Genomic DNA, 19224 nt, shown 5'->3' on the forward strand with positions numbered 1-19224 from the left:
AAATCAGAGCCACACACACATGAGTCAGTGAGTCAGGGGATTTCGGTCTTTGATGGTCAGGACAAGTTAGTTCCTTAAAAAGAAGCCAGACCGTCAGAAGACACTCTCAACAGAGTAAGGAGGCAGTGCCTGAAATGAATTGCTTGCAAACTGACTGTGTGGTGAAGGGTTGACAATATGCAAAAATCCCCTACAACTCAATAACAGGAAGCCAAACTTGATTGGAAATATGGACAAATGATTGAATATACATTTCACTGAAGAAAACATACAACTGGTTAATAAGCACATGAAAACATGTTCAATATCTTTGATCATTAGGGGAAACCAAACCAAAACCACAGTGAGAAAAAAAACAGAAAACATTAAGCAGTGATGAGAATGTAGAAAAATCAGAATTTTTTTTTTTTTTTTTTTTTTTTTTTTTTTTGAGCCTGGGTCTCGTGTAGCTCAGACTGGCCTTGAATCCGCTGCGTAGGTGAGGATGACCTTGACCTTGATTTCCTGCTCCTTTTGCCTTGACCTCCCATGTGGTAGGGTTTTAGGTGGACACCAACAGGTCCGATGTGTGCTCCACCAGAGATTTAACCCTTGTCTTGAGCACGCTAGGTAAGGACCGCACCAAATGAGGCTCTACACCCTCAGCCCTCAAAACAGGAATTCGTGCGCCTCGCTCATGAGGGTATGAAATGACGCAGCCGCGGAGTTCATGCGCCTCGCTCATGAGGGTATGAAATGACGCAGCCGTGGAATTCATGCGCCTCGCTCATGAGGGTATGAAATGACGCAGCCGCTGTAGAAACTGTTAGGATTGCTTCTCAAGCTATCAAACTCAGCTTCTGGGCCTGGTGACAGTGACGCCAGACTGTGATCCCAAGGTTGGAAGACTGAAGCAGGAGTTTGAGATTAGCCTGGACCGTAGAGTGAGACCTTGTCTCAAACAAGCAAGCCAGCAGGAGTGGGGTATAGCTCAGTAGTAGAACACCGAGCCTGTGAGGCTTCAGGCTCAACGCTTTGTTGGTTTGGTTTTCCTTTTTTTCTATTTTTCTTTTTTCTTTTTTCTTTTTCAAGACAGAGTTTCTCTGTGTAGCCCTGGCTGTCCTAGAACTCACTCTGTAGACCAGGCTGGCCTCAAACTCAGAAATCTGCCTGCCTCTGCCTCCCAAGTGCTGGGATTAAAGGTGTGCTGGCCACCACTGCCTGGTTTCTTTTGTTTTTTTGTTTTTTTTAAGACAGGGTTTCCCTGTGTAGCTCTGGCTGTCCTAGAACTCACTCTGTATGCAAGCTGATCTCAGACTCACTAATAACCACCTGCCTCTGCCTCTTGAGAGCTAGGATCAAAGGCAGGTGCTACCACCCCCAGGCTTAGGCTCAGTTCTTAGTGCTGGGAGGGGGTGGTGCCAGGGAGAAACCATCACATTATCTGGTAATTTCATTCCTAGAAGTATACTTAAAGTAATTGTAAGCAAGGAATCAAGCAGGTATTTGTACATGAACACTCAGAACAACATTATTCACAGCATCCAGATGCAAACAACCTATTTGTCTCCTGACTGATGAGTGATAATATGTGGTATAGACCTTGCTTAAAATGGAAGGGCATTTGACACAAGGTAAAGCATTAACGACCCTTCAAAGGTGTTGTGCTAAGCCATAGAAAGCAACGGCAGGTACCAAAGAACAAGTATGTGATCCTGCTTATGTGCCTGGCACCTATGGGGGCTGGAAGGCGGTGCTGGGTTCTCTGGAACTGTGGTTAAAACCATTTGGGTGTTGGGACTGAACCTGGGTCCTCGGCCAAGGAACCCAGCAAAATAGCAAGTATTCTTAAACACTAGCCATTGCTAGGTGGTGGTGGCACATATCTTTGATCCCAGCACTTGGGAGGCAGATGCAGGTGGATTTCTGAGTTCAAGGCCAGCCTGGTCTACAGAGTGAGTTCCAGGACAGCCAGGGCTACACAGAGAAACCCTGTCTTGAAAAAAAAAAAAAAACAAAAAACCAAACAAACAAAAACAAAACAAAACAAAACAAAAAAAAAACACTAGCCATCATCCCTCTAGCCCCTTAAAACAATACATTTTATGTTGCCATAATGTCATGGTGTCAATTGTTAGGTTGACAGAATCTAGAATCACCTGGAAGATGGACTTCTAGGCTTGCCTGTGGGGGATTATCTTGATTGTGTTAATTGAGGTGGGAATTCCTGCCCATTGTGGGTGTCACCATTCTATGCCTGGAATGGTGATTTGTCTAACACAGTGGTTCTCAACCTTCCTAGTGTTTCAATCCTCTAAAAGAGTTCCTCACATTGCAGTGACCTTCCAGCCATAAAATTACTTTTGTTGCTACTTCAAAACTGTAATTTTGCTATTATGAATCATAGCGTAAATATCTGTGTTTTCTGATGGTCTTGGCTGACCCATGGTCATTCAACCCCTGAGGCGTCACAACCCACAGGTTGAGAACCGCTGGTCTAATGGGAGCAAGAGAGCAGTCTAAATTCATTCCCTTCTCCATTGTGCCTCTCCCTCCAGCAATCTTGAATTCCCCACTGTGATGGACTGTACCCTTGAGCCAAGAGCCACGACAAACCCTTTCTCCTGAAGTTGTTTTTGTCAGAAACAGAAAAAGTAACAGAGACAATTTAGTTCTAAAGGTGAAAGAGGAGGCTGTGTTGGGGAGGAGCAGGGAAATTCAGACTCCCATGGAAGACTTCCTCACAGCAGGTTCTCATGTTCAAGGTGGTGTTTCCTGTCTCTGAGGCCACAAAGTCTGAGTCACAGTGTGTGAAAGAGTCTGGTCAGTAAGCCCCAACCACGTATGGTATTGTGCATGTGGCTGTCTGAGGGAAGGTGACTCAGGGAAACGAAAATGATTTGTCTTTAAATTCCACAAATGCTTAATGGTCTAGCCATATACTGCAGGGCCAAGTTAAAAAAGAGAGACGGGCAGTGGTGGTGCATGCCTTCAATCCCAGCACTTAGAAAGCAGAGGCAGGCAAATTTCTGAGTTCAAGGCCAGCCTGGTCTACAGAGAAACCCTGTCTCAAAAAACCAGAGAGAGAGAGAAAGAGAGAGAGAGAGAGAGAGAGAGAGAGAGAGAGAGAGAGAGAGAGAGAGAGAGAGGGTCTCCACCTTAAGTGACAGTGGCAGAATTGTTTACAAGCAAACCCGAACACAACAGATGGTTCTACTCAATATTTGGTGCTTATGGGGCTTATGAGAGTCCATTGAGAACTTCCCTTCTCAGCTGCATGCTCAGAGAGGCCATGTTTGAAAGCTGCCATGTTGTAAGTATTTACACAACAAGAATGAGCAGTTGATACAGTTGAGGAATATTAGAGTCCCAGACTCAGCTCTGCCACTGGCTGGTTGGCTGTGTGATCCTGGAAATCAGTTTACATCCTAAGCTTCAGTTTATTTGTAGAATAGGCATACTAAGGCATACATTCCTCCTGAGGAGAAACATGATTTGATACTTGAGGCAGTGTGTGGGTTATTAGTTATTATTAATTTGTTATTAATTATTGTCTACTTATGCTTCCAGACAGGGTTCCATTAAGTGCAAGCTGCTTTCCAACTTACTGTATTGACTGGGCTAGCCTTAGAACTGCTGGCCCTCCTGCCTCTACCTACCAAGTGCTAAGATTACAGGCATGCATCACCATGCCTGACTCCTTGGTAACTGGTGTGTGTGTGTGTGTGTGTGTGTGTGTGTGTGTGTGTGTTGTTGTTGTTGGAGACTGAACTGAAGTTAGGGCCTTGTAAATGCTCTCTATATTCTCAGCCCTTGAGAGTTGTTCTTGCCTGATAGTGAGACTCTCTTCTGGTAACTGTTGGGAACTTTTCTATCCCCCTTCTTGGTACCAATAGTGCCCGAGGCTAGGGATTGACCCACAAGGGCATCATCCCAGAAATAACTTCACATTCACCTATGGTGGAGGAGGGAGGCAAGGAAAGAGAGAACTGAGCTCTCCATAGCCACATGTTACATTATTTACGATTGGTTTCCTGGCCTGCTAATGGCTGCTGACCTAGGGAATGTTTCACTACAGATGATTTTTGCTATTAGCAGTAGCCGGAATGTAACAGCCGGAAGGTAACAGAGAGAATAAGAGGAACGAGGGTCTACCATATCTATTCTCCTGTTCTTCCTAAACCAAAGAATTCTGGTTTTACAAAGCTGATTATAACCCAGGATGGAGCTGTGCCCACTGAGATGCAAGTATGCAGGTTGCATGGGGGCGTAGTACATGGTCTACTACTAAAATGTAGGCACCGTTTAAAGTCACTGAGAAACTGTAGAGGTGAGGTTGGAACCCTGACTTCAGACCTAAGCATGCTTGGCTTTGAGTGTGCTCCAAGACCCCTGTGTCTTGGGATGAGACCCCCTTATCACCAGACCTCTGCGAACAGGAAAAGATAACAGCAAACAGACCAGAGTGTGGAAATGCTATGTCCTTGAGGACAGACAAAAGGAGAGTGGATTGCTAGAATAAAAGCAGTGTCCTGGGCTGGCAAGATGGCTCAGCAGATAAGAACACTGACTGCTCTTCCGAAGGTCCTGAGTTTGGATCCCAGCAACCACATGGTAGCTCACAAGCACCCGTAATGAGATCTGACGCCCCCTTCTGATGTGTCTGAACACAGCTACAGTATATTACGCTGGAGCAAGCAGGGCCAGAGGAGTGTGGCCAGAGCGAGTGGGGCCAGAGCGAGTGGGGCTAGAGCGAGCGGGGCCGTCCTGAGTTCAATTCCCAGCAGCCACATGATGGCTCATGGCCATCTCTACAGCTAGAGTGTACTCATACACATAAAAATAAATAAATAAATAATTCTTAAAAAAAAAAAAAAGCAGTGTCCTTATACATGGCTGGAGGCAAGTCATTTGCAGACACTCCTCCAAAGCAAGGAGAATCAGCTGCCATTTATCCCATGATATAAAAATGTCAGTATCAAGGAAAGGGCTGAAGAGATGGTTCGGCTGTTAAGAGTGTTCTGGGCAGTGCTGGTACACACACACCTTTAATCTTAGCACTCAGGAGACAGAGTCAGGCAGAGCTCTGTGAGGCCAGCCTGGTCTATAGAACAAGTTCCAAGACAGCCAGGACTATGAGAAACACTGTCTCAAAAAGAAAAGTAAATAAAAACAAAACAAAACAAAACAACAACAAAGATATGTTCTGGTCTCAGCCCAGGTCACGTTGCTCACAAGAGATCTTGGGGGTGGGGGGAGGGGAATATGATACCTCTGACCTTCCTGGACACCTGTATTCACAGTATATTCCTATACAATACACAGAATCAAATGTAATAAAAATAGCAACAACAAAAAAACATCCTACCACTGGGAAAACATCCCACCATTGGGAAAACATCCCAGTTTTCCTGAGAATAGCTGTTTGTCAGTCTTACCCAGGAGAAGACGTTCTGCCTAGGACTTTCTTCGTGGGTCAGAGGTTTGCTGGCTGCTTGATTTTCCAGGCTTCCCTTTTAGTGGGTTTCTGGTGGATAGTGTAAGAGCTTGACCTGATACTCTGCGCCCTTTCTGCTGTTTGCTCTACACTTAGCAAACTCACTCATTTGAAACCAAAAGCACTACTACTGTGGATCATTCCCCACATGGTCCAGGAGGAAAATAAGTTTCTTTCTGTCCCCCGCAGTTGTCAGGTAGGACAGATCTTTGCAACAAGTGACAGATTAACAAGGGAAAACAAGTTTGATGAATGGGTCTATCTCACTTTTACATGGGAGAGAGTCACCTGTGTCCTAGGTTAGTGGGTTGACTTGGGTTCCCTGGGTGGGCGCCATCAATTATCTCCAAAGTCCGATTAGAGAAATGAATGGTGAAGGAGCGAGAAAAGAATCTATTCAGCATAGTTACATTGGGAAGAAACATGGGGCCCACATCCTTGGGGTCCTGTTGGCTTGAGTGGGTGATGACAAGAGGTTTGGGGACAGGGAGAGCAGCTTCCTGTGACACTATTTCACGGTGGAGAATGAGTCAATGATGGGGGCATTTTTCTCCCCTAGGCCACTTCCTCTGTCTTCTTAGCTCCCTCTTGGCCTATGCAGCCTAGCCTCTAGCCCATGGCTAGTGAGGGCAGGTGGCACAGTTAGATGGAGCAAGTGGCATCACAAACAGTTCTGTTTTGCAATATCAAACTCTGGTGCAAATACGTATATGTGCTAGGCAAGTGCTCTACCCCCGAGAACCATACCTTCATACTTCCAACCTCTAGAACCAGTGTTGTTGCCTGTATCCATTGCTGGCCATCACAGAAGTGACCCCAGAGATAAATCAACATTGTAATTACCCTTGAGAGACCCATTCTATCCTTGTGAACACAAATAAGGTCTTGTAGTGTTGGGGGGCCCTCCCAGGAGTCCCATACATCAAGATGCTATGCCTTGCTACTTCCTCCATGTTGGCCCCGTCTGGGATTCTGCTTAACTCTTCAGTTGCATCCAAACACAGTCTGAGGCTTTGCAGACCAGCCAATGAGCACCTGCCAGGGACACACCAAGTTCTCTACTCCTCTGATCCTAGTCCGAGACCCCCTGTCATCTTACCTAAGAAGGGTTTCTGCAGCCGGGTCAGTGTTACCCCACCCCTACCTCTACTGCCCCGACACTCCCCACATATGAGTAGGCTTTCGGCTACTGGGACCCTGAACCTGTCAGAGGAAGGGGGTGTGGCCGAGAACTGGAGCTCCTGGGCTTGAATTCTGAGAGTGTTTGCTTGTGTGACATTGAGCCGTCTACTTCTCCTTTTCTAGTGTCTCAACAGATGACAAGCTGTGGTGTGGAGCTTGCCACCGACTTGGGAAATAGTTCTCCATATACCACTGGAGAGAAAAGGAACAGGGTACTATCATCCAGGAACAACCGTCAGTGATGTCACATGTCAGTCAGACACAGAGCATATAACCCCAGAGTTCCAACAACTGTCAAACGGCCAGGCAAGCACACTGTTGTCTGGCCCTCGGCCCCCTGCTTTGGTACTTGAGGACAGACAGACGGATGGAAACAGCCATTATCCTAGAATGCTGTCAAGGGTTGCATTGAGTTAGAGACAAAGAAAGCACTTGAGACAGCCCTGACCAAGGGTGGGGGTGAGATGGGGGCAGGAATGGAGAGATGGCTCAGTGGTTAAGTGCACTTGCTGCTCTTGCAGAGGGAGAAGCCCAGCAAGCTTCCATGGGAAATGGCAGTCTCCCTAGCGTTGGAGGCAACACACCTGTACACTAAAAAGAAAAAAAAAAAGACAAAGAAAACAGCTACTTCTGATACATGGATCATGCCCCCAACCCCTGTGTTTTTGTTTTTGTTTATTTTTCTAAGATTTATTTATTTATTTTATGTATATGAGCACACCATTGCTCTTTTCAGACACACCAGAAGAGGGCAACAGATCCCATTACAGATGGTTGTGAGCCATCATGTGGTTGCTGGGAATTGACCTCAGGACCTCTGGAAGAGCAGCCAGTGCTCTTAACTGCTCTAGCCCCCCGTTTGTTTTTATTTTTGTTTTTAACTCAGGGTCTCATGTAGCCTGGATTGGCCTTGAACTCACTACTTAGCTCAGGATGACTTTGAGTGTCTGAATTTTCTAAGAACTGGGATTAAGGCATGTACAACCAATTTCGGTTTATGCAGTGCTGGGGATTGAACCTAGGGCCTTGTACATGCTAGTTAAAAAAGCTGGGCAGTGGTGGCGCACTCCTTTAATCCCAGCACTTGGGAGGCAGAGGCAGGTGGGTTTCTGAGTTCGAGGCCAGTGTGCTCTACAGAGTGAGTTCTAGGACAGCCAGGGCTACACAGAGAAACCCTGTCTAGAAAAAAAAAATCATCTCCCTGAGCTACAGCCTCAGCCCTGATTGCCAGCATTTTATTACTTTATTTCTGCTCTTTTCTCTTTCATGGTGCCAGGGATTGAAGTTAGGGCATCCCATACACTAGGCAAGCACTCCAACAGGGGGTCAAACCCTACACATGTTTCTTCCATACTTTAATTAGGATAAAATTCAAAGACAGGAACTACTACCTTCTAAAACACATTAACAAAGTTACTTTAATTGATTGATTAATTAACTTTGTGGTGCTGGGAATCGAATCCAGAACCACATGTATGCTACATAAGCACTCTTGCCTATATGCTCAGCAAGCAAACTAAAGTTTAGTTATTTATACAATTCTTATTATTATTACTAGTGTTTTTTTGAGTCAGGGTTTCTCTGTGTAGCCCTGGCTGTCCTAGAACTGGCTCTATAGACCAGGCTTGTTACATCCCTTCTTCACTTCAGTCATCCATTGGACTTCTAGCAGCCTCTGCTTGGGGGCTAACACCTGGGAGCTAAGACAGATGCTCTCTGTTGACTGTTTGTTTGTCTTTGAAGAAGCCTCCTGACCTCGCCTACCGCCTGAGTATGCCAGCCAGCCAGCCACCTGAAGATCTTCTGAACCTGGGGACTTTGGCACCTGAACTTTCTTTGTAGTGTAATCTAGAGACTTGTTTTCAGTTTCTCCTGTGACTATAAAAACCCTGGTTTATTCTCAGTAAAGCGGAGCCTTGATTGGGACACAACTTGGCTTTGTGTTTTCTCTTTGCATTTCAAACCCTCTATTTCAGGTCCTTTATTCCCTCCTGGCTGAGTAGAACCCCATTCTTCAAACTTCGGGCAGTTTCACAGGCCAGCCTCGAACTCAGTGATCTGCCTGCCTCTGCCTCCAGAGTACTGGGGTCAAAGGCCCATGCCATCATAGTCCTGCCTGATTATATTTTCTGCCCATTTATTTTATTTTTGCCTTTTTTTTTTTTTTTTTTTTTTTTTTTTTTTTGAGACAGGGTTTCTCTGTGTAGCCCTGGCTGTCCTGGAACTCACTCTGTAGACCAGGCTGGCCGTGAACTCAGAAATCTACCTGCCTCTGCCTCCCAAGTGCTGGGATTAAAGGCATGCACCACCACCACTTGGCTGCCCATTTATTTTTATTTTATTTGAGGCAAGGTCTCTGTAACCATGGTTGGCTTGGAATTCATTATGTAGTTCAAGTTGTCCCAAAACTCACTGAAATCCTCCTGCCTCAGCTTTCTGAATGATGATGAGATTATAGACGTGAGCTAACCACTCTGAATTCCAAACTGTTTTGCGTGTTGCGGTACCCACCAGAGAAGACTACTCAGACACGGGTTTAAGTCAACAGAAGTCTTAATTAGTTAACAGGAGATTACACTGGGTGTTCGGGATCCCAGGGTAGCCCTGAGCCTTTCTCAGCTTTTAAGCATAAAAACCAAATCCTGGGTTGACATATTTCCGTTAACAAGAACATTAAGCCGGAAACAGAACTACAGAAGCCAAAAAGCAAGGTGGGTACATTCAGAGACTTTCCCGGAACTATGGACTTTGATGGATTAGGTCTTTGTTTTCGTTTTTTGTTTTTTTTTTTTGGCAGTGGTGCTGGCTTTGTGCTGAGTTTTATGGCCTTAGTCGCACTTCCATCTTGGAGTCAGTTGTGCTAAGGTCTGGGGGCCTGTGTGCCAGGTACATTTATCAGCCAACTATGAAGTACTGACTGCCCTATATTTGTCAGTACTTACAGTTACAGTCCTTTGTAACTGTAAGTTACAAAGGGTTTTCTGTGTTTCTTTGCTTGTGTTTTTGTTAGGATCTTTCTAGGCAGTCCTGGCTGGCCTGAAATTTGGTGTGTGAGACTAACCTTAAGCTAGCAGTTCTCCTCTCTCTGCCCCTGCCCCTGCCCCTGCCCCTGCCCCTGCCTCTGTCTCCTGAGTACTAGGGTTACAGGCAGGCACCACCATGCTTGGCTTTCTAAATTCTTTTTTTAAATGAACTGGGGTCTTATCCTGTAGCCCAGACTGGCCTGCCGCTGGCCTCAAACTCCTGATTCTTCTGTCCCTACTTGTGAATGCTGGGACTGAAGGCACATACCATTTTTTGTTTTTGATAATGTTTAAATTACTTCCTAGATGACTTGATGTACCTTTAGCAGTAAAGGTGGGTAGGGTGTGCTACTGAGTTCTTTAGAGCCCGGGAGGGATAATTTCTTTCAAGAGGGAACTTAGACAGGAAAAACATACCCATACTTTGTAAATAGTTTGAAAATTGAGGATCTTGGTCTTCCTCTCAACGCTGTGACTTCTCTTTTCTGAGACATCCATTTCTATAAGTTTCCTTCAGTTCCGCAAGCTTTGCCGTTTGCAAACCTAGAATGTGGAAGTGTCCCCCCACATGACGGCGATTTGTCATTTTAGATGACACCTCAGATGAATTTGTGAGGAAGGCTCTTTGAACATAAATTATATCATCACAGTATAAGTCAGAGGAGAAAGTTGCATCATCTTAGAAATTTGTTGCTGCCAGGTGTGGTGGCCCACGCCTGTAATCCCAGTGCTATGGCATAGAGGTGAGAGGATCTTGAAAACAAAACAAAACAAAACAAAAAAACAAGCTAGTTGGAGGCTGAGGCAGAAGGACTGTTGTGAGTTCAACATCAGCCTGAGCTACATAATAAAGTTCCAGAGTAGTTTGGGCTATAATGTGAGACCCTGTCTCAAAAAATCAAACCAAGGAGCTGGAGAGATGGCTCAACCATTAAGAGCACTCGCTGCTCTTGTGGAGGATCCTGGATCAGTTCTTTTTATTTTTTTATTTTTTATTTGTTCAAGATAGGGTTTCTCCGTATAGCCAGGGCTGTCCTGGAACTCACCCTGTAGACCAGGCTGTCCTCGAACTCGGAGATCTGCCTGCCTCTGTCTCCTGAGCACTGGGATTAAAGGCATGAGCCACTACTGCCTCGCTTGGCATTTGGTTTTATTTTTTATTTTTATTTTTATTTTTTAGAGAAAGGCTTTCTCTGTATAGCCCTGGCTGTCCTGGAACTCACTTTGTAGACCAGGCTGGCCTCGAACTCAGAAATCCGCCTGCCTCTGCCTCCCAAGGGCTGGGATTAAAGGCGTGCACCATCACGCCCGGCAGCATTTGGTTTTAAATCAGCAATTTTAGCATGAGTTATATTAGACAATTTGATTCTTTTTCAGATTTTGTTTATCATTGTTTTTTTATTTTTATTTTTTAAATTATGTGCATGGGTGTGGGTATAAGCATGTGTGAATGCAGGTGCCTTTGGAGTCCAGAAGAGGGCATCAGATCCTCTGGAGCAGAATTACAGGTAGTGATCAGCTACCTGAAATGGGTTCTGGGAACTAAATTGAGGCCCTAGGTAGCAGTATGTGCTTTCTACCTGGCTCATCCTGGATCTTATCACCCACATGGTCATCCACAACCATCCACAGCTCTATTACCAGGGAACCTGACATCTATTTCTGACTTCTGAAGGCTCCTGCATCCTTGTGGTGCTCATGAACTCTCACTCACTCATAAATAAACTCTGTCTCTCTGCCTCTTTATTCACAGAAACTTTAATAAATAAAAACTTTAATAAATAAATCTTTTTTTTTTTTGGTTTTTCGAACTCAGAAATCCACCCGCCTCTGTCTCCCAAGTGCTGGGATTAAAGGCATGTGCCACCACGCCCGGGCAATAAATAAATCTTAAGAACAAAAATTAAACAAAACTCCAAAGGGCTTGGGGATGTGGCTCAGTAATCCAGTGCTCATCTGGCACGTGGGAAATACCCTGGACTCATTCCCACTATCACAAGGAGAAAGAAAGAAAGGAAAGAAGAGAGGGAGGTCGAGAAGAAGATCATTGGAGGTGGGTAAGACTCAGTTTCTCTCTGTGTTAAATGGGGATAAGAAAAATAAAAAAATAAATTAAAAATCAATTGGGGAGAAAGCTCCACATTTGATTTGATCCTGGCAGGATTTTCTTGTCAAATTTCATTGTCTTGGGAAAAGTCAAGACCAGGAGAAGCTGAGAGAAGTCCAGAATTTGTTATGGTTGGAGGCAGTGGAAGGCAGTAGAATGTGGAGGCATGGCTAAGTACTTTTCCACAGGAGTTCTCCAAGGTTTGAGACTTGTAATCTAATGTACAGACAGATACAATGAACTCATAAAGAAAGTTAAGCTGTCTGTCTCAGGTTACATGGCCGGAAAGGGAAGACCCTGGATTCTAAATCCTCCCCTATGTTGCCCTGCCTCTCATGACAGTTCCCAACAGGAGACTGTGGGCAGCCTCGAGGGTGACCTTCGGGAGGGGTGAGGTGGGGAAGGGGCTTTAGGAGAAAGTTGCTTTTCAGGGAGATTCTCATTGAGTTGCCAAAATTCTCAGTGAGTACCTGTTCATCTGAGATTTTGTGGCTGGTTGGGAATTCCTGGATGACAGAAATTCCTGAGAAGAGAAGTCAAGCTAGAATAGGGCCGGGGTCAGAGGTCACTGCCCTCACTGCCACTCCCTTAGACACTGGGAGGGATTCCAGGTTTCCAACTCTGGGACAGAGAGTTCAAGCCAACTCTAACTTCCCAAGAATTACTGACTCTTTTATCTTTTTTTTCCTTTTGTTTGTTGGTTGATTTTTTTAGAAGACAGAGTCTCATGTGGTTCATTCAGGCTATTATTATTAATTTATCACCAGACTCTTCATCATCATCATCATCATCATCATCATTTAATTATGTGTCTGTGTGTCTGTGTGTCTGGTTTGTGCATGTAAGTCTGGTAGCTATAGAGATCAGAAGAGGGAATTGGATCCCTGGGAACTAGAGTTACAGGCAGTTGTGAATCCCCCAGTGTGGGTGTTGGGAACCTAACTCTGGTCCTCAAGCATGTGTCCTTAAGGCCTGAACGGTCTCTCCAAGCCCCTGATGTTGAACTTCTGATCCATCACTTCCCACCTCCCAATTGCTGGGACCATAGGGATCCACCCATTTTCCTGTTTCCTTTATAGAACTAAATGTTCTCATTTTTACCCATTACTGTCTGTGCTGGTGAGGTTTTTGTTTTTGGTTTTTGTTTTTGGTTTTTCGAGACAGGGTTTCTCTGTGTAGCCCTGGCTGTCCTGGAACTCACTCTGTAGACCAGGCTGTCCTTGAACTCAGAGATCTGCCTGCCTCTGTCTCCTGAGCACTGGGATTAAAGGCGTGAGCCACTACTGCCTGGCTTGGCATTTGGTTTTAAATCAGCAATTTTAGCATGATTTATATTAGACAAGTTGATTCTTTTTCAGGTTTTGTTTATCACTGTATCATGCATGGAAAAATCTTTTTCTTTATTTTTAATTACATTTTTATTGTTTGTGTGTGTGTGTGTGTGTGTGTGTGTGTGTGTGTGTGTGCGCGAGAGCACATGCATGTGCAGATAGTGCCACAGAGCAAGTGTGGAGATCAGGGGACAACTTGCAGGAGTCAGCATGCTCCTTTGGTTGTGAAGGATGTAGGGAATGAACTAGGTCACGAGGGTTGGTGGCAGGCACAGTTACCTGCGGAGCCACTTCACTGGCTCCAATTTAAAAATTACTTATCGCCGGGCGGTGGTGGTGCATGCCTTTAGTCCCAGCACTTGGGAGGCAAAGGCAGGTGGTTTCTGAGTTCGAGGCTAGCTTGGTCTACAGAGTGAGTTCCAGGACAGCCAGGACTACTCAGAGAAACCCTGTCTCGAAAAACAAAAACAACAAAAAAAAATTACTTATCTATTTATTTATTTAGAATTATTTTATTTTTGTGCTGGGCGTGGTGGTGCATGCTTTAACCACCATGTGGGAGGCAGAGACACGTAAATTTCTGTGAGTTTGAGGGCAGCCTGGTCTACATAGTGAGTTCCAGGACAGGCAGTACTATATAGAGAGACTCTCTCGAAAAACAAATATAAATGAGTTATTTTAATTAACTCTGTGTGTGTGTGTGTGTGTGTGTGTATTTGAGTGCAGGTACCCTTGTCATGCAGAAGAGGGCATTGCTTCTCCTGGAACAGGAGCTAGAAGTGGTAGTAAAGGCCACTGATGTAGGGGCTGGGACCCAAACTGGTCCTCTGCAAGAGCCGCAAGCATTCTTGACTGCTCAGACATCTCTCCAGCCACACTTGAAATTTTTGTCTCATTATTTGTTCATTAATTTATTTCAGCATTAGGGCTTGAAGCCAGGGATTCCTACAAACTAGCGATTTTATTTATGTATTTATTTACCTTTCTTTATATTAACTCATTTACTGGGGAGGGGGACTGTGCATGTGTTATAATACACACAGGGAGGTCAGAAGGAAGTCAGTTCTCTTCTTCTACCCTGTGAGTCCTGGGGATGGAAGCTGGGTCACCAGGCTTGATGGTGAACCCTTAACCACTGAGCCATGTCATTGGCTTGGTTTTCATTTTTGAGACGGATCTCACCATAGCTCAAATCAGTCTTAAATGTGCTATGGAACCAAGGATGATCTTTACCTTGTGATCTTCCTGCCTCTGCCTCCCAAGTTGTAGGATGACAGGCATGGGCCATCTCCAGCCCCAGGATCTTATTTTCTTGCCTTGTGGTCTTGCCTTGCTATGTGGCCCAGACTGGTCTTGAATTTGCAATCTTCCTCCCTGAGACTCCCAAGCGCTGTGTTGGCAGCATGTGCTTCTGGGTCTGGTTTATATAATTTTTTTTAAAGATTTGTTTATTTATTTTATGTATATGTGTACACTATCGCTGTCTTCAGACACACCAGAAGATCCCATTACAGAGGGTTGTGAGTCACCATGTGGTTGAGTTGAACTCAGGACCTCTGGAAGAGCAGCCAATGCTCCCAGCCTCTGAGCCATCTCTCCAGCTCTGGTTTATATCATTTTAACAGGAGTCATGAACTGTGAAGATAGAAAGAGATTGTGGGAAAGGGGGTCTGGACAGAGCAATTAACCATGGGACAGTGATGAGGGCAGACTACTAAAGGTTAGGGTTTCTTTTGAAGGCTTGGTTGGAACAGATTAATTTTGTCAGCAGCTCTCTGTTTCCAGCAATAAGAGTGTTTTTCCTCTTCTGTTACATGTAGACAATCAGTGCTTTGATTTTGGGTAAAATATGGGCAGGAAGAAATTCCCTCCGGAGACTCCCGTTTCTCACTTACATTCCTCTCAAAATGATCAGTGTGTTAAGTGCTGCATTTGGGGTTGTACATTCCAATCTCATTCATTTGCTGTGTGCTTTAGCCTTGCCGTAGCCAATCTAGCAGATGGTAAAATAGATAATAGGTCTCCTCAGGGTTGTCTCTTCATAACATTCTCTCTCCATTCCACATTTTGATTCCCTTCTAATATCTTTGATCCAGGTGAGAGGTCCGGAAGTAATGGACTGGGTTCGTTTTCCTTTGTCACTTGTACCTATCAGGAGGGCTCACATTCATTTCAGCATAACAATGCATTATGGTATCTCCCTAGATAGAGAGGCAGGTAAAGGTCTCGGGTTCACATCCTATCACATGACTGTGATTATTATCTTGGCTTCTGGGTGACTCTTGGCCTTTGAGTCTTTCTTTCTCCTACTTTAAAAGAATTCAATCTCACAAACAAGTGATTGCTGACCAAGACATACAATGGCCAAACTTGTACAGGGTGTTGCTGCTGAAGTGGGCAGGAGAAAGCAGAACCATGACTGAGGGGTGACAGGCTGAGTCAGAATCTTCCACAAGTTCAAAGGGGCAAAATATAGCAGCGTTAGCGGTCAGCGAAGGAAGAAGGTCGAGCTAAGTGAGGTGGCAGTCTATAGCAGCGTTAGTGGTCAGCGCAGGAAAAAGGTCGAGCTAAGTGAGGTGGTAGTCTATAACAGCGTTAGCGGTCAGCGCAGGAAGAAGGTCGAGCTAAGTGAGGTGGCAGTCTACGCAGCAGTCTTCTGCTTTTCTCTTTTCGTTGTTTGTTTTTCATTTTGTTTTGACCCGGTGGTCTTTGACATCCATTGGCTGAAAGAGCTATGTAATAGCCATCCACATTTGCACTCCCCTGGCATTTGGTTTTATTTTATTTTTTCGAGGCAGGGGTTCTCTGTGTAGTCCTGGCTGTCTTGGAACTCCTATAAACCAGGCTGGCCTTGAACTCAGAGATCCACCTGCCTCTGCCTCCCGAGTGCTGGGATTAAAGTCATGAGGCACTACGGCCTGGCTTGGCATTTGGTTTTAAATTAGTAACTTTGAGCATGAGTTATACTAGACAATTTGATTCTTTTCACGTTTTTGTTTATTATTGTTTTTTAGTTTTTTAAATAAATTATGTACATGTGTGAATGCAGGTGCTGCTGGAGTCCAGAAGAGGGCATCAGATCCCCTGGAGCAGGGTTACAGGTAGTGATGAGCTACCTGAAGTGGGTGCTGGGAACTAAACTGAGGCCCATAGAGAGCAGTACGTGCTTTCTACTCCACCCCCTAAAAGTTTAAAAAATCGTTATGCCTTTTTGGAGACAAGGTTGTATGTGTTCAGGCTGGCTTCTGACTTGCTATGTAGCTATTCCCCATCTTCTGTCCACCGAGTGCTAGGATTCCAAGCTTGTTCCCCATTGTCCAGTGGATCTGATGCTCGGCATCAGTTACCAATGGTTCTGCCCCACATAGTGCCAGTGAGCTCTGCTCCATGAGTCATACTAGCATAGCTAGCAGTCCAACGGTCACAGGCAAAGGACTGTGTAGGACATTTCAAGATCTATGTCTTAAGGAAGGGACAGCTGTGGAAGGAGGAGCAGGAAAAATGTAAGGGAACTAAGGTACCAAGCAAAAGAGGCTCGGCATTCTGGTCAGTTTTTACAAGAGCTGGTTTTCAGAAACTGAGGTCACTAGAGAATGGTCACTTCGATGTACAGTCACTTATCCACATAACCACTTTTCCTTCCCGGTTCCCCACCTAGTCATGTAGCTGGGACGAGGAGGCTGTGACAGGTAGCACACAGTGATGGAGCGACTAATCACTGGAATCAAGAGCTCAACACACCTCTCTCTGTAGAAAATATTCAGACTTTGAGACAGGCCTAGAACTCACTATGTAGACCAGGGTGGTCTTGAACTTGAGACTATCCTCCTGCTTCTTCTGCCTCATGAGTACTAGGATTACAGACCTATACTACTGTGTCTAGCTCTTGTCTCTGGTATCCTTGCTGGGTTGGGATTTAATCCAGGGCCTCACAGAAGCTAGATGAGCATTTACCATTGAGCTACATTGCTGATTCTTTGTTTTATACAGCAACACAAGATAGACTACATCAGCCTTCCTGTCTTAGGGATTCTATTGCTCTGATGAAACACCATGACCAAAAGATCAAGTTAGGGAGGAAGAGTTCATTTGGTTTATACTTCCATATCACTGCTCATCACCAAAAGAAATCAGGGCAGGAACTCAAGCAGGGCAGGAACCTGGAGGCAGAAGCTGATGTGGGGTCATGTGCTGCTTACTGGCTTGCTTCCCCTGGCTTGCTCAGCCTGCTTTCTTATAGAACCCAGGACCACCAGCCCAGGGATGGCCCCACCCACAGTGGGTTGGGCCCCTTCCCCATTGATCACTAATTGACAAAATGCCTAACAGCTGGATCTCAAGGGGGCCTTTCCTCAACCAAGGCTCCTTCCTCTCTGAAGACTCTAGCTTGTGTCAGGTTAACACAAAAAACCCAGCAAGTACACTTCCTTCTCTGCATGTTGCCATGTCTGTGTAAGGGAAGGTTACTGGTTCCTACCAGTCTTTGCTTTCCAGCATAGAGTGGCTCCCATGAGCTCCTGAGCCTCTGTTGGCCTCTACTTCAAGGGCTTCCCCCTCATCCCTCATTCACCTTTCTTCTTTACCTTAAGTAAGTCAGGGTAGCAAAATAGTGAGTGATAAGTGGCCAGGCGGTGGTGGCGCACGCCTTTTGTCCCAGCACTTGGGAGGCAGAGGCAGGCAGACTTCTGAGTTCGAGGCCAGCCTGGTCTACAGAGTGAGTTCCAGGACTGTACAGAGAAACCCTGTCTTGAGAAGAAAAAAGAAAAAAAAATTAGTGAAACGCACAGGACTAGAATGAGTTGTAAAGACACCTCTCCTATTTGCCCAGCATGGTGGGTCAAGCTATGCCACCTCCCTGGGTCTGCTTTCCTCATCTATAAAAAGGACATAACAATATGTGATATGTCTGCTCAGGGCTGTGGGGGTGTTTGAGGCCAGTGTGGTCAGCTGACCACAGTGAGTAAATCAGCCCTGTTCATTAGCGTACTATTAGTATACTGACAGGCACCAGCCTGGGCTGAGGATGCGGCTCAGTTGGTAGAATGCTTGCTTAGCATGCACAAAGCTACCTCCACATTCACTGGGCTTGGTGGCACAAGCTGCCTGTAACCCTAGAACTGAGGAGGCAGAGGCAGGAGAATCAGTAGCAACTTAGCAAGTTCAAAGCCAGCATGAGCCACACCAGATACTGGGTCCAGAGTGTGCTATGTTAGAAACCTAGACAAAACATTTGTGTCTTTCTACAATTTTAGAATTTGTTTTGTTTTGTTTTGTTTTTTTGTTTTTTTTTTTTTCAAGACAGGGTTTCTCTGTGTAGTTCTGGCTGTCCTGGAACTCACTCTGTAGACCAGGCTGGCCTCGAACTCAGAGATCAGCTTGCCTCTGCCTTCCAAGTGCTGGGATTAAAGGTGTGCACCATCACTGCCCAGCTAAGTTTAGCAGCTTTAATGACAGAAATTTGTTATACAATCCCACCTCCTGTGGTAACATGGTCAAGGACAATGCAGGTTCTTTCTTTTTGCCCTTCTATCTTAGTTAGGGTTTTACTGCTGTGAACAGACACCATGACCAAGGCAACTCTTGTAAAGACAACATTTCATTGGTGCTGGCTTACAGGTTCAGAGGTTCAGTCCATTATCAAGGCAGGAACATGGCAACATTCAGACAGGCATGATGCAAGAGGAGCTGAGAGTTCCACATCTTCATCTGAAGGTTGCTAGCAGAATACTGGCCTCCAGGCAGTTAGGGTGAGTGTCTTAAAGCCCATACCCACAGTAACGCACCTACTCCAACAGGACCATACCTCCAAATACTCCCTGGGCCGAATATATACAAACCATCACACCATCTTAATTTATATGAACTTTCATATCGCACACCACACAGCATACATTAAATACAGCTATATATTTATATGCATTTCATATGGGTCACAGATTGAATACAAGTTCCCAAGACTGCAGCAGAGTTCAAGGGTCTCCAAGGTAGACAGAGGATGAGTCTGTCATAAGATAGGAACCAGACCAGTGCCTGGAGGGAGGAGCTGCTTCTGGAGCTGCTGGAATCAGAATTTGAGAGCAAAGATGCAGAGTTCAGCTGGGAGGA

The sequence above is a fragment of the Mastomys coucha genome, unplaced genomic scaffold (assembly GCF_008632895.1).
Source record: "Mastomys coucha isolate ucsf_1 unplaced genomic scaffold, UCSF_Mcou_1 pScaffold18, whole genome shotgun sequence".
NCBI lineage: Eukaryota > Metazoa > Chordata > Mammalia > Rodentia > Muridae > Mastomys > Mastomys coucha.